The sequence below is a fragment of the Malaclemys terrapin genome, chromosome 8 (genome assembly GCF_027887155.1).
Source record: "Malaclemys terrapin pileata isolate rMalTer1 chromosome 8, rMalTer1.hap1, whole genome shotgun sequence".
NCBI classification, from domain to species: Eukaryota; Metazoa; Chordata; order Testudines; family Emydidae; genus Malaclemys; species Malaclemys terrapin.
In genome coordinates, this window is record NC_071512.1 from 95589934 (window position 1) to 95602894 (window position 12961).

The window sequence follows — 12961 nt, forward strand, 5'->3', positions numbered from 1 at the left end:
AGGACGAGGCTTCTTTTGCTCACAGCACCAAGAACACTGTATTCGACTGGCACCACTGATCCAAAAACCTCTCTTTAGGTTCCTTCCTGGGTCAGACACTATGTTTTCAGCTACTCCTTCTGGCTGTTTGGCTGTTCCTCCGTCTCCCAATTGTTGTCTAGTCTGCCTTCTCTCTCACACACCGGCTCATACCAATACCCAGTGCAACCCTCCACCTACTAGCTAGTGCTAGTTTCTGGGCAGACGCTATTAGATCTTGTTTTAGGTGTGGCCCTTTAACTGTCTCTTACAACTATCTTAAGTGTCGGGTGTGTTCACGCAAATTTTAACTCAATGCACAACAAGGTTTCACCCAGCTCCCAATAATATCAAAATTCTCAGGACTGGGCCTTACTTGAAGCTTTGTAGCACTCAGAACATGTGTACTCCCTTACTACAAGAGGAGCTGCATTTCTTCAAAGGGCTCAAATACTGAAATGCACCTTTCCCAGGGTTTTCCGGACTCAGCTTCATGTTATGCCAGTGACATTTTGCATTACTGGAGTTTGGCTTATTACAAAGGAATTGGGGGCAGTTTTCAGAATGAGGGAGAGGAATAAATTAGACCAATGATCAGTTAAATATGAGGGGCCAAATTCTGCTCTCAATTTTATCCATGTAATTATATTCATTTTTTTCAATACAGTTGCATGGGTATAGTTGGGAACAGAATTTCTAAAAAATGAGGCAGTTTTCACTATTGTTTGGGGCTGAGAATTAGGAGTTTTGGATTCTCCTCCTACCCTTGGCTTGCAGAGTAATTTTTGGAGATTCAGTTTTTAACCGTTGTATTCTGAGTCCTCATATGTAGCATGGGGGTGATAATACTAAACCACGTTTCCTTAGTGATCTGATTTCCCCTGATGAATGGTTAGTATCAGTAATAAAAACAGCATGAACAACAATTAGCCATGGCAATGGCTGAGTAGGAGAAGCGTACAGCTGGTCAAGTTGTATCACATGAAAGAGCCAAGCAGATAAACAAAATATTCTGAGCAGCTGTAGTGGTATTTTGGGAGCTTTCGTCTTTTTTAGGGGATAGGGTAGAGACAAGACAGTCACATGGTATCATCCATGCTATTATAAATCAGCAAAGAACCACTGACTAAAACAGATGGGTTGTGGTCAGTTATTTCTTTGTACGTCATCATGAACCAGTGGTCTCTGTGTGGTGCTCCATGACAGGAAAAGCCTTAAGGTAGTCAAGTGGGGGTGATGCCGTATATGTCACCAACTATTCAAAAGAACAGAGAGATTAATTGTAGTGCAGGGCACAGAGAACACCTCTGTGAATTATGTCATTCTAATTGGAGTAAAGCCACGTAAAGCTACCAGAGGAAGAGGACTTCCGTACTTCCCAAATACCTTTGCTAAGTTCTCATTCCTCTTCTGCTGCTCCAGTCACATTGCCTCTCAGGCTGTATATTATCTTTTCCACATATGGCAGCCTGAATATTTCACTGTAATGGTCCATGATGTTCACATTGTTTGACCTTCTGCCTACTGCTGATGTTCCTGCCTGAAATTCTTTCTAAGGATAATATAAACTCTTGATCAACAAGGAGTCCGGTGGCACCTTAAAGACTAACAGATTTATTTGGGGATAAGCTTTCATGGGTAAAAAACCCACTTCTTCAGATGCCTCAAGATAAACTCTTGATAAGTTTCAGATCTTGCAGAATAAAAACTCTGTGTGAATAAAAAGAATATGCATTATTTTCAGTGGCAGGGAAGGTCTAAAAATAATTGGATCAACATTTATCCTCTATTTTCCTCTCAGTAGTTGACTATGCCACCCCTACTCTAATTCACTAGATTGGCTTCCTCTTTCCTTCTGCATCAAATTCAAGGTTGTGCCCAACTACATGACTGTTTACACCTCTGCTTTTACTTCAGCCTGCACAGCCTTCTAGACATTTGCATCCTTTTCTTCTTAATGCATCCTTCCATCTTTGGTTTTCACCTTCTTTTAGGCTGCCTCCTACGCTGGGCGTAGTCTCTGGTTTCCTGTGCACCAGCCACATTCTCTGTCTTCCTTCAAACTCACTTTTCCATTACCTTGCTATAGCACTCTCTCATTGACTATGTGTCCATGTCTTCTTGTTTTTAGACTGCTCTCCCCAGTGGCGTAGCCAGCTTCTAAGAGGAGGGGGAGCAAACATAAAAAAGGCGCTCCCCCTTGGCTCCTCCTCTGGCCACGCCCCCTTGGCTCCTCCTCCGGCCGCTCCGCACCCCCCCTTGGCTCCTTCTCTGGCTGTCCCTCCCCTCCCCCCCATGGCTCCTCCGGCCCTGCCGTGCCACCCCTGTGGACTCCCCCCCCCCCTCGCTCCTCCGGCCACGGCTGCCGTCCGCCATGCTACGCCCTCCCGCTCCTCTGGCTGCCCCCACCACGGGTCCCCATGCTGTGCCCCCCCTCGCTCCTCCGGCCGCGCTGCGGGCCTCCAGCCTGCGCCCCCCCTCGCTCCTCCGGCCGCGCTGCGGGCCTCCAGCCTGCGCCTCCACTCGCTCCTTCGGCCACGGCTGCCGCCCCCCCCATGGCTGCCGGCTGCACTGCAGGCCGCCAGCCTTTGGCCCCCATTGCTCCTCCAGCCGCGGCTGCTGGGCTGCGCTGCGGGCCGCATGCCTTGCCCCTTCCCCCCGCTCCTCCGGCCACTTTTCGAAAGGCGGGGGAAGCGGCTGCTTCCCCTGTACCCCACTAGCTATGCTACTGCTCCTTATTGTACTTGCATGGTTAGGCTGTAAGCTTTTCTGGGGAGGGATCTCAGGTCAGATGCTTGGGTGCAGCCAAAGTGCACAGAAGGCAAAACCGGGGTCACTGCAAAGGTGACTTAAAGCAGCGAGCTCTCAACATTTCCAGAGTACTGTACCCCTTTCAGGAGTCTGATTTGTTTTGCATACCCCCAAGTTTCACATCATTTAAAAACTACTTGTTACAAAATCAGACATAAAAATACAAAATGTCACAGCACACTATTCCTGAAAAATTGCTGACTTTCTAATTGTGACCATATAATTATAAAATAAATCAACTGGAATATAAATATTGTACTTACATTTCAGTGTATAGTATTAGTATACAAAGCAGTAAAAACAAGTCATTGTCTGTATGAAATTTTAGTTTTTACTGACTTTGCTAGTTTTATGTAGTCTGTTGTAAAAGTAGGCAAATATCTAGATGAGTTAATGTACCCCCTGGAAGACCTCTGCATACTCCCAGGGGTAGCGTACTTCTGGTTAAGAACCACTAACTTAAAGTTCTCCTTAGCTCTGCCCTGACCCTTGTGATGCTCTGTACACTCTATTCCATTCAGGCTCTTAGATTTCACTGTAGAATCGTAGCGCTTTCCAGTAGTGCATTAAGTGATGCAGCTAAAATTTGGCCCATTTGTTCTCTCATCCTCTCCCCAAGGGGAGAAGTGCATGCGGTGGGCTGTCTTGTTTTGGATTTTTATTTATTTTTTATAACGTATATGTACACATGTTGTTATATGTTTAGGTCAGAGAAGGCAAAGTCTGTCAGAGACTGGGACATGGGCAGTTGTGCCTAGTGGTAGGAACAGGAGTCATGCCTTGTGATTAGGAGCCAGGAAGGAGCACAGTGTCAGAGCCCAGAGTCAGAGGTCAGGAATCGGAGCCAAGGGTCAGAGTTGAATTACCTAGGCTATGGCTATACTACAGAGCTTACAGCAGCTGCTGTAACACTGTTAGTGCAGACGCTCTAAGCCAATAGGACAGAGCTCTCCTGTTAACTTAATTACTCCAGCCCCCGTGAGTGGTGGTAGCTATGTCAGCAGGAGATGCTTTCCTGCTGACATAGCACTGTCTACACTAGCGCTTAGATTGGTGCAATTTACATCGCTCAAGGGGTGGCTTATTCACACCCCTGAGCAACATAATTTATACCAAGGTAAGCTGTAGTGCGCACCTGGTGCTAGAGTGAGGCAGAGCTATCACCACCATGAGCAACTGCTTTGAGCAGCCACCAGGCTTAAGAGCTGGTTTGTTGACTCTTCCAACCAAGCAGGTGGAGTAGCCAATCAGACAGCATACTACAGGCCAGCTGTGCTTGTTAGTTTAGTTGAAAAATTTCATCAAAATATCAACATTTTTCTAATTACCCATAAATTTACAGTGAACTGCTTTAAAGGGGAAAATATGTCATATCCACCACATATCATTGTGTAAATTCACCAATAAAAGTGGATTGTGGCCTACTAGTAGAAGGAGGACCCACCACATGGACACTACAACACACGCCAATATCCTGGATACCACCATCAGCTTCAGCAATGGAACCCTATAGACAACTATATACAAGAAACCCACGGATCACCACACCTACATTCACAGATCCAGTAACCACCCCAAATACACCAAGAAATCTGTTATCTACAACCAGGGACTTAGATACCACAGAATATGCTCTAAGGGGAAAGTCCAGGATGTACACCTTAACACACTTAAAACCGCCTTCACCAAACAAGGACACTCCCTCAGAGAAGTAGATCACATGATGGAATAGGTCATCCAAATACACAGAGAGAATCTGCTTCAATACAGACAAAACACATGCTTTGACTGTGCACACCTAGTTGTTTCCTGTCACCCCATACTGGGGTCCATACAGGATATCATTCAACAATTACAATCAAGACTCGATGGGGACCACATCTGGAAAGAAATCTTTCCCAGGCCCCCTCTTCTGGCCTTCAAACAACTGCCCAGTCTCTCCAAGCTCATCATCAGAAGCAACCTCCACATATATCAGGTCCTACCAACTAAAGCGGCACCAGACCCTGCCATAACAGATGCAAAACCTGCAAATGTATCTCCACTGCTATAATGATAAAAAAACCCACAACACATCTTTCAAGATCAATGGGTCTTACACATGCCTGTCACAACATGTGGTGTATCTCATCCAATGCACTAAATGCCCCAGTACAACTATGTGGGTGAAACTAGAGAATCACTACATTCTCAAATGAACTCAAACAGAAAAATGTTTAAAGATAAAAACACCATATCAGGCGTGGGTGAACACTTTTCACAAAATGATCACTCCATATCTGACCCCTCAGTTCTCGTCCTCAAAGGAAACCTGCACAACACCTTCAAAAGACGAGCCTGGGAGCTTAAATTCATAATGTTGCTATCCTATGGCTGCAGTGATGTTAACTGGACACTTCACTTTGAATAGTCTCTTAGAATGTAACTACTTCTGGTAAACAATCAACCCTGTGTTTAGCATGACAATAAGGGCAGATCTACACTGCAGCATTACTTCAGTATAACTACATCTCTCAGGGTACGCCTACACTACCCGCTGGGTCGGCGGGTAGTGATCGATCTATTGGGGATCGATTTATCGTGTCTAGTGTAGACGCGGATAAAATCGATCCCCAGTTGCTCTGCCGTCGACTCCAGAACTCCACCACGGCGAGAGGCGGAAGTGGAGCCAACGGGGGAGCGGTGACTGTCGATCCTGCGCCACAAGGACACGAAGTAAGTGATTCTAAGTCGATCTAAGATACGTTGACTTCAGCTACGGTGTTCTCATAGCTGAAGTTGCATATCTTAGATTGATCCCCCCCCCCAGTGTAGACCAGGCCTCAGGGATGTGAAAAATCCCCACTCCTGAGTGATGTAGTTATACCAACCTAAGTGCCAGCATAGACAGTTCTATGTCGGGGCGGGGGGGCTTTTCCTGCCGACATAGCTACCACCTCTCGTGGGGGATTAACTACGCCGACGGGAGAGCTCTCTCCCATCAGCGTAGAGTATCTTCATTAAAGCACTACAGCTGCACTCATGCAGCTGCGCCAATGCAGCATTTTAAGTGTAGACTTGCCCTGAGTACCTGTCCTACACCTGAAGAGCAGCTCTGCGTAGTTCGAAAGCTTGTCTCTTTCACCAACAGGAGATAGTCCACTAAAATATATTAACGCTCCCCACCACCACCACCACCTTGTCTCTCTAGTAGAAGAATTACAAGACAACAGAATAAGGAATGATCCTATGTATTGTACTCACTGCTACTGCTTGTAAAGTGTGATCATCAGCTTTGGATAAATGGAAGGCGAGAGCGATAGTCAGAGCTGATTCCAAATAGCTGAGGTCCTCATTATGAATTTTTTGCTTAAGGAACATGAATGTCTCAGTAGTTCCTGCTGCCCAGATTGCGCTCAATAACCAGCGCCTGTAAACAAGAGGAGGCATCTATTATTTTCATTGTCAGAATTTCTCTGTTCAGAAATGTTGATTGAGAGTGATACAGTCAATTACCTATATTGAGGTTTATCGGCACATTGTTTCCAAAGAGACTCAAGGTTTTCAGGCGTTGCCACACAACAAAGCTGGATAAGTTCTAAGAATTTGGCTGGAGCTTCTCTATTGTACCCTTGTTGATTATGCTAAATTAATTGTTGCAGTATTTCTACTATCAGATACAAAAACAGGAGGCGGAAGGGATTACAAGATATCTTAAGTGTCTGAAATAATTTGCTGATCTTCCATTAGCTTTATAAATAATGAAAGAGCCTAAAATATTAAGCATCTTATACCTGTGATTTAGGATTTTTCATCTTTATTAGATGAATTGGCATCTGGAGTAGTTCTCTTGCAAAATCGTAACAAAGACTTCCATAGTTTTGCAACTGAATTTCTGATGTGCTTGCTTGACTGTTTCTAATATCATTCAAAGTAAGTTCTTGCCTGCAAGGAAAAGAGTGAAAAGTAGCATAACATTTTACTTTGGGTGCTCCATTTGTCTAAGCTAAATACAGTGGATATTATAGCTGAATGAAAGACTCCCAACAATAATTTTACATTGTCTACAAATGGATCAGAAAATTCTCAAATTTATTCATTATTCAAAATCATTGAAATTTCTTGAGGTTATCATTTTACATTTGCAGATTGTTCACAGACTGTTCAGTAAGAATATTAACAAATCACTCCATGTTAGTTATTTATAAGTCATCAGGGTGTTGGGAGGCTTAACTGAAGTTTGTAAACATATGGAGATCTCTGGCTAAAAATATCAGGTGTACAATAGGAGCGTGTATGAAACTTGCAAGAACGAACCTTTTTACAGTAAAAAGTTTAGATTTAAATCTCACAGCTTCTCTACCATTTTAATAAGGGAAACTGAGGAGACATTAGTATTAATAGCATCTTACTGATATTTACATTTCTCAGATATTTCAGTTTACTTACCCATGGCACGTACCCTATGCAAAAGTGAAATGCCACAAACAGCAATTTGGGCTGCGTTAATTACAGAGAGGAAACTTAGATACAGGCAGACACACATAAGGCCAGATCACTCCTCTGAATGCCAAAAACTAGCAAAAGAACCATCCAATTGCGGCATTTTTGTTTTATTCCCAAAGTCTTGGTGAATGTATTTTAAATGTATTCTCCCAGTTCTGATCATTATACTCATTTACAGTGTAATGGCTGAGGCCTACCTTGCTTCCATCACAGCAACACCAGCAGGTTCACTGAAAGGGGAGATCTGATAGACCTGCTGGGACACAGCTTGTGTGATCAGGGTGCCAGCATCTGTGTATTTCATTTTGTAGGTGAATGCAGCTGTTCCTTTTATGATCTTTTCTTTCTAAAAGGGCAAAGAACTCACATAGTAAATGAGAACAGACCATTGTTTAACTCCAGCTTTATTATGAATGGGCCAAATTCACCACTGAAATGAGTATACTCCATCTCTGTTTAAATCAGTTCAGTGATATGTGTATATGCCTTCAGCTAATTTGGCATTATATGTTTATATGTTCCATACCAGTGGGCAGGCAGCACAAGGGCGGATGTAAGCCATTCCAATGTTCTTCACCACTTTATCTTGGCAGTTGTTGGGGTCTTTGGTTTTGAATACTGTGACTTGGTTACTCTTCTTGTCTTCCTGGATAATGTACCTTGTATGGCAGACACCTCCAATCCCGGTCTATAGAGATTGATAGAGCTTAATTGCATTTCCCATTTGAAACAGATTTTAATTCCAGGACAAGGAGCAGGTGAACAAGTAACCTCCCTGGAAACTGTATCTGAACCAAAATAATTTTATAATAAAGAATGAATGTTTGTTCTTATGGCAAAGTAGAATTAGAAAAGAAAAACAAACCTCTTGCAAGTCCTATGCATTCTGTGACTTTTTGACAGTTATCTCCAACATGTTCAGAATCCCTCTCACCAGGTTAACACATGTGACGGGAGTATCTTTGGGGGCATAAATGTTCCCAAACTGCCCTCTGTTGTCTTCAAACTTGGGTGAGGCTTGATGCAATTGTCTGGATGAGTTTGGAAGATCGAGTGAATGGATCTCTGGGCCAGATTCCATTGTATTCGTCCAGTTGTGGAGATAGGATCTGAGAACAAAATACAGACAACACACCTGTCAAAATTTTTGTCAGTTAAAAATATTTCCCCAAGAGAAGAATTTGAGCTTCATCACAAAGCCACTTGTCCAAACATAGCATAAAATTATCTCCTTTCCTTTCCTGTACTTGGGTCTGGGATGAGGCTGTCAAGACAATTTCCACAAAGGATTTCTGCCTACCCAAAGTTCTGACAGAGAATAAAACAAATCATGCAACCTTCATTAGTCCCACAAACCTGGTAGTGCCATGTGAATGTTGAAGTGGAAAGTGAAAACCCTGATTACACAGACTATCTGCTGGGGGAGAAATACCTTCCCTATCCCCAAAGCTTCAGTCAGCTTTCACACAAAGTGTTCTGGGAAGCGCAGCCGAAACACTGCTTATGTGTGCCTCTATATATAAATATTTAGAATTATGGCTGCTGGCCACTGCTGCACAAAAACATCATTGGTTAGGAGAATGAGAGGACCATTGTTTTTACTAGGGGAGGAGGAAAGATCTTTGGTTCCTATTAGCACAGATATTATGCCCTTCCCTCTGGAGGTGTGAACCAATTATAGTGGAGCAGCCTATAAAAGGTGTTTAATTTTACAAGTACTTGTTTGTAATCTAGAGACATGGAGGAAAGGGGGCTGTAAAAACGGACATCTCCTATATATAATTCTAATTTTATTCTAAGCCTTGATTAGTGACTGCTGATAAGCGTGGACTGCCCCTTTGTCATTTTAACCTACTTCAATATTCTGTAATTCAGAATCCCTGCACGTTGCTCTCAGTGATGTAAAGACAGGGCTATTGCAGAAACAATAGACATTTAGGTCAATTTTTGGTTTCTTTTACACCCAGTGAAACTCAAGCCTGGTCTACACTACGAGTTTAGGTCGAATTTAGCAGCGTTAAATCGAATTAAGCCTGGACACGTCCACACGAAGAAGCCACTCTGATCGTTCCACCCAAGCCATTTATACCTTTTGAAAATAACTTTCAAAACAGGGCTTTTTTAAAAAAGGATCATTTTAAAACAAAATATTTAATTCATAAGGAAAATTGTTGATGATCCTTATTTTCTGGAAGTTTCTGGTGCTGTAATGTTTGTGATAACTTTGTCCTGGTTAGTCTGACCTGACATAAGGCACAAAAGCTTATCTAACTGATAATGGCTCAGAAGAATTGTGCAAAAAGACCAGACAAGCAGAGTGTCACAAGGTTGTCATTACCTTAGTAACCATACAAAAAAGTTTCATTTTATGTACTATTTGTGCATATACTAAAGTAAGATAGCAATATTAAACTTGCCTAATTGTTACCAAAAAAAAAAAAAAAAAAGTTTCAAAGGGGCCGGGGGCATTAGCAGGCCCCAGCCGCGGGCGCTGCCCTTCCCGCGGAGCCTCCCGCCCCCCGGCCCATGCAGCAAGCGGTGGGTCCGGTCCGGGGCAGTGCGGAGTGGGCAGGGGCCGGGTGGGCGGCGCGTGGGCATGGGCCAAATCCCCGCTGCTGCCGGGGAGCCCCGCGCCTCTCCCTCCCGCTCGCGGCTGCGGCTCCTTCCCGGCGCAACGCGCCTCCCACTGCCCCGGCCCGCCCCGGGCACATGTGGCGCGCGTCCCCCGCGCCTAGTCTCCCTCCTGCCAGGAAGGAGCCGCTGGACGCGCGCTGCATGTGCCCGGGGCGGGCCGGGGGGCGGGCAGGAACCCTGTGGCGCGGCGGGGGGCTCAGAGCTGAGATCCCTGTCTCCCTCCCTTGCCAGCCCCCCTTTGCCCGCCCGGTGCCCAGGTGCCAGAGCTAACTCACCAGCTGCAGGATCCAGGAGCCGCCACCCCCACCCAGGCTTGCACTGCCATGCACCTGCAGTGTGGTTGGGGAAGAAGCGGGGCCAGGGTGGGGATTTGGGGAGGGAGCTAATGGGGGAAGGAGAGGGTGGAGCCAGGGCAGGGATGGGGCGAGAGTCCCTCGGGGAGGGCAAAACTTCGTGTTTGTCCAGTGTCCTGACCAAACATTGGTCACCACGCAGGACAAAGAAGCAAATATCAGGACAGCGTCTGGTCACCCTATTAACACGGGGGCGTTACAGCGCAGCACTTTATTGTGAGCGGCTATTCACACCTCTGTAGTCCAAACTGTGGGGCACTGAAGACTGGCTCTGAGGTGATCTCCTCTGAGCTATTTAAACTGGGTTTATGGCCAAATTAAGCCTACAATGTGATGCAATATACAGACAGGACACCCTTGGAGAATCTTCCCCCTTATCTCATTACATGTGAGATATAGCGGTATGTGCCCTCCACAAAGTATTTAATACTCAGGAATTTATACTGGTTAGAACAAAATAATTTACATCACTTAGGTATTTAAACCACTTCTTCATAGGATAAGTAAAAAACTAACAAAATTGGCCCTTACTCCCTGTCTCCTTAATTGGTCTGGTTAATGCTATTAAACCGATAATCCTCATGCAGGTATAATTATCCTTTTCAAAGCATTCCCATTGATCTGCCTCAGGGTTTTTATAAATCTTTAACTATTGCAATTACCTCTTTTTTATGCAAAAATTAATCTTGAGTCATTACAAATGCCTATCAGAGCAGGAAAACTCAACTTCCCCAATTTTTACAGTTATTATTTGCCAGCCCAAGCAGAATTTCTCATACCATGGTTTGTCTAGATAAAATTTTGCACACGCTGAATAGTTTGACAAGATCCACATCTCATTTTCATGAAGGTCCTCTCTCTCCCTGGGGGGCTAGCACTCATGCAGTCTTACTCCAGCACACTTCAGTACCACAGAAACAATTGTGGAGAGATGTATCGCTATTATCTAAATGAAAGATTGAACAAGAATGAATTTGTAATCTACCACAGACATTTTATATAGGGACCCTACAGAACTGGTGACATTTGCACCCATTATTTCTTAGACACATTTTATTTGAAATAAATGTCTGTCCCCACAAGACTTGAAATGAGAAATCTCCACATTTTTGCTGATCTAGTTGCCCCCAGAGGAGCGATGTAGAACTACTGGAAGGTAATTGGATCAGTTCTGATAGAAGACTTATTTGAATGAAGACTCCAGTACACCCGGGATTTGAAATTACCCATCTCTCCTTCATTTCAATGCTTGCAAATATATTATGCATTTTATGGACCTTACTGTATAAGGGATGTTAAGATGGTTACTAGTTCCACTGAAAAATTCTTATAACCAACTCAGTTATTTTGAAAACGATCTATACACTACAAGCAAGTATCAGAAACTGGAGAATAAAAACAGTCCAGATCTTCAGCTGGTATAAATTGGCATAACACCATTTTGATGTCATTAGAAATACATCGATTTACACCATCTGAGGATTTGGCTCTTAATATACAGTGATCATCAGATCTGGATATTCAGCAGTCTGATGATTTGTGCTAAGTTGCCTGTAAGCAACATTCGATGCTGGACTTCATCATACTTACTTTACCTCACCTCACTTCATATATAAGGCTAAGATTTTGTCACAGATAGTTTTAGTAAAAGTCACGGACAGGTCATGAGCTTTTGCTCGTGACCTGTCCATGACTTTTACTAAAACTATCTGTGACAAAATGAAGATCTGCAGGTCCCCACACCTGCAGCTTGGGGGTCCCCCCACTATCCATGGGGGCCAGAAGCTGTGGGGTGCCCCCCGCCTCCCGTGTCAGCTCGCAGTTCCAGGGGTCGAAGGCAGCCAGGAGCTCAGGGATTCTCCTGTGGCCATGGTGGCGGGGAATGTCCTTGCCACTCCCCGGGGGCATGAGCTGTGGGGTACCCATGACACCTGCAGCTCTGGGGTCCCATGGCCACTGGGAGCTCAAGGGTTCCCCCGCAGTGGCCGGGAGCTGTGGGGTTCCCCCACCACCAGCAGCTCAGGGGTTCCCCCACCACCCACGGCGGCCGGGAGCTGTGGAGTACCCTGCCACCCACGGCGGTTTAGAGCTCTGGGGGCCACCAGAGGTGGTGGAGCTAGCCCGCAGCTCCCTACCCCTGCAGGTGGCAGGGGACCCTGCAGTTCCCGAACACTGCAGGCTGAAGTCACGGAGGTCACTGGAATGCACGGATTCCATGACTAAATTGTAGCCTTACCCATAAGTCATGGATCTCTCAAAGTATCTCCCTACAGATATGATGGAAACAAAAGTATGATATTAAATTATATGACACCTTTTACAAGGAATACTTTTTGGAACCCAGCTATTTTGGGTGGATGGAGCTCTGTAACAAAATTCATCTTTATATTAACTCCAGGGATTTTGATTTTACTTTTTTCTTTCCCAAATGGAAGACTCAGCTAATAATGAATTATTAATAACTAATATAGAATAATAAATAATAAACCAACTAAATATCTAACAGCCCCACTGAAATACACCCATCTCTTCATTAGAGGGTAACAGCCAGGATGGCAGCTGGTGTACAATAAATTGCACAAGTGTGGCAGGAGAGGATATGTTGGGAAATCTTTACACCTATGGAAAGTGCCATGGGAGCTTTAATGTCCTCATGAAAT

At 44.6% G+C, this 12961-nt stretch overlaps 1 pseudogene; it reads right to left on the bottom strand.

Moving 5' to 3' along the window:
* Positions 1 to 1186: 1186 nt before the first annotated feature.
* LOC128842468 (vitellogenin-2-like) lies at positions 1187 to 12227 on the bottom strand (annotated as a pseudogene).
* Between the last annotated feature and the right edge of the window lie 734 nt (positions 12228 to 12961).